Raw genomic sequence first — 3,908 nt, forward strand, 5'->3', positions numbered from 1 at the left:
ATCAAAAGGTTAAAATTCGTAATTCAATTGGCTTTAAAAGACAAAATAAACGTTGAAATTCACTACGAATTCATAAGAATTTCAGACAAGATTATTAATAGATTTATTCTCTCTCTCTCTCTCTCTCTCTCTCTCTCTCTCTCTCTTTGTCTCCCTTCTCGGTTTTGCAGTTGCAAAAAATCTGATAATCAGTATCTTACGAGGTATACATCGTGACGGACGAAAAATCGCGAGTCGCGAGCTTATTGCGCGTCGTATGTTATCCCTCGTGTAGCGTGTCCGCTATGACGCGATTCTCACACTGTAAGAATGATGACAGAGAAAGGAAGGACATGGTGTTGGTTAGATGAGAAAGTGGTTAGACTTCGGATCGCTGCGGGAACGAAACGAAAAAGAGAGAGTAGAATATAGGAAAGAGTAAAGTGATATTTATTACGTTTTCTATGACGCGCGTCTATTTAGAGGATTCTAAATAACATAAAAAAACAGTGTATAATATTGTACAGTAGTGTAAATACTATAATAAAGTAGTTCTGTATAGAATAATGTTTGATCATTGTATGATCTGTATTCATTATTATAATTATTTGTAACACATTGACTCAAATTTGTATTGACCTCATTATTTTGCACATTTTACATACTGAAAATGGCCGAAACGTTTATTATAATTTGTTAGTTTTTGATTGAGTTTTAAATATATGACTTTCGCTAACGACATCCTGCATATGTCTTTTTTGCTTTTTTATTTATATATTGAAATTAATGTTATTTGAAAGTAATTGCGAAATTATTATAAACTTATAATGACAATTGCATTATACGTGATAACTGTGAGCCACCTCAGTGTCCATACAGGGAGACAACAAAAAGAAGAATAATTGCATTTATATTATTTAGATGTAAGATTTTCTAAAATTTAGATGTAAGATTCTCTAAAACAATTTTTATATACTATATGATTTCTGTAATAGTGATGATTATTTTCAAAATTTCAGTGATATCCTTCTTCCTTTATAATTAAAATTTTAAAAAATAACAAAGTTGCTTAAAAAAAGAGAAAAAAAGAGAGATTTTTATCGAAATTTAGTCACGAATAAATCAGAAGAGTTTTAGTTATTCAAAACTTTAAACTTTCACGTTCTGATCGTGATTTGAAATAGCGAGTAAGAAGAAAAGATTGTAAAAGATTGAACGTATTCTTCAATCCCAATCATAATTCTGATCTCTTTTTTTTGAAAAAAAAAATGTACGTCATTACGCTTGATTCTATTCTTACTAACTATTTCATTATTTATTATCTAATATCTCTTTTTTTTAATTGACTATAAGGAATTGATAACAATATTTTCATAAAATAAATTTTTTTTTATGTCTGTATTGTATTATCTAATTCTTTCTTGAATAATGATCTTATATACTTCATGATATGAGTTTTATAATGTATTCTGTTTTTTCATACAGACAGATACATAAAAATAGTTAGTATAATCACTACATTTTTATTACAAGTGGAAAAGATAAAAGACAAAAAAGCAAAATTATTTCTTTTAAATTTGTCGAAATTGTGATTTATATTTCCCAGTGTAAAATAATAAAATTTAAAAAGAAGCAGAAATTTATTGATTCAATTATATGATTAATGTACTTATTGTTTATATTAAAAGAAATCTAAATTTTAAATATCTCAAAGTTACAACAAGTTTTAATTCTCAATCAAACGCAAATCGTATAAATATATTCTCTTTCTGTGTAAATCGCACATACATACGTAGCTTCATAAATTTGTTTATTATCGATCGTAAAAACATTGTTTTTTACGTCATGAATATAGAATTATTTACACTGTATCTACATTTGTCTGATAAAACAAAATAAAATCATTCTTTCGTCAATAATTAAAATCTTGAAAAATAAAAGAATAACTTTTCTTTTAGATAAAAACGTTTCAAACATTTTTTTATTTAAATTAATTTCTTCACACACCATACATGCGCGCACGCGCGCACGCACGCACACATGCACACATATAAATCTTCATTTCTGTCTTGAGTTTGATAATAATGATTCTATTGGGTTGTCCAGAAAGTTCGTGCCGATGTTGAAGGAAAATTGAAACGCAGAAAATTTAAATTTTTAATATACATTTATTAAATTATATAGGTTAGTCGGCACGAACTTTCCGGACAACCCAATATATAAATGCCATTTTATATTATAAACTAATTCACAAAATTTTCGATACATATAAGTATATATATATATTATGTATCATAAATTATTTTTTTATTAAAAAATACAATAAAATATGTGGACAAAAAGCTTATATACAGCGCGGAAATTGGTGCGCAAATTTCTGTATAATTAACAAATAATGTCTACATAAGATGTACAATAATTATAAATGTACAATAATTATCATCTTATTTGAATGTTTTGATTTTTCTTCAAATCATCATCAGCAAATCCATAGTGTCTTGACAAAAATCTCGTAATAATGTTGTTCAAACTCTATGAAACAGTCTTTGTGAAACTGAGGATGAGCATTTCCCTACTTTCTGGTTTGGAATAGCCGTAATTTGTTAAAAAGCCAAGTGATGTTCTCATTCTCCATAAATCACAAATTCGTTATTCCAAATGTAAGAAATCAGTTTTTGTAAAAGAACGATAACAAGAATAAATAAAATTTAATTTTACGATATACATTTATAACATATGTTCTAACGGTAGTCAAGATTACGTGTCTGACTTTGTTAATTACATAGAAATTTGCGCACCAATTTCCGCGCTGTGTATATGCTCTTATATATAATATTTTATATTTTGTATTTTTTAATTTCGAGAGCCCGATTAATATTTATAATTTAATATTTTTTTATTGGAGTTCACGAATTTTATACAGAAAACAAACACTATTCGTTAAATGCTTATAAACATTTGAAAAGATGAACATTTCATACGACGAATGAATTACCTTATTTATGTAAAACAGTTGGAAGTTCCTTGTCGGCATGATGAAAAGGCGGTCTTGCCGAAGAGGCAGTCTTCACAAAGAAAAGAAGAAGGAGACATGAATAAAAATATAAAGATCCTTGGTATCGAGGTCAAATGCCCTGCAAAATAGACAAGCCGCTAGTTTGCATTCGTTTCTTCGTATTTTAGCATATCGGAAGCTTGCTAAGCTGCTCACACGATAACTAAACGACAACTAAACGATATTTGTTATATTACTTTGACAAACCACATTGACTTATTAACGATACGTATTACAAATTCGCCGCGCGATTATGAGAGTCTTCTTTTTTTTTGATAACATCCGAATAATCTTTAATATGTTTCGTTTAATTCCATTGGAAATTTCTTGGAAATTCTTTTTTTTTTTTGAGGTGTAAGTCTGTTGCATATTATATATATTGCTATATTTCAATTTGTCATTGAAATGAATTAAAATCAAAAGTATCAGACCGAACTATATACATATTAAAATTTATGTTGATATAAGTATATTTTTGCATTTGTCTTAGTATTGTCGATTGAGAAATCGATACAGTATTGGCGTAATTACTGCAATTCAATTATGGTCTGCGTCAAGTCATTAATGAAATGGAGTACTTGAATATATTATGCGATTATAGATTAAACTGCCATTACAGAATCGTAATTACGATGTAGTGTGCGTCCCATTTCAAGAGATATCGATTAACATTTCGCGCTCGTTAGATAGACGTGCCGATTGTCTCATCATCGATTATGTGCATAATTATGACGTATGTTATGTATTTGTATGTTCATTTATACATATATTGGAGAATTATGCGTTTCCGCATAAACAGAAATATTTTCAATGGCAGTCACGTTTTCCCAGAGTTAATTCCAATTTTAAATAATGTTATATACAATAAAAGCAT

Source organism: Atta colombica, unplaced genomic scaffold (assembly GCF_001594045.1).
Source record: "Atta colombica isolate Treedump-2 unplaced genomic scaffold, Acol1.0 scaffold97, whole genome shotgun sequence".
NCBI classification, from domain to species: domain Eukaryota; kingdom Metazoa; phylum Arthropoda; class Insecta; order Hymenoptera; family Formicidae; genus Atta; species Atta colombica.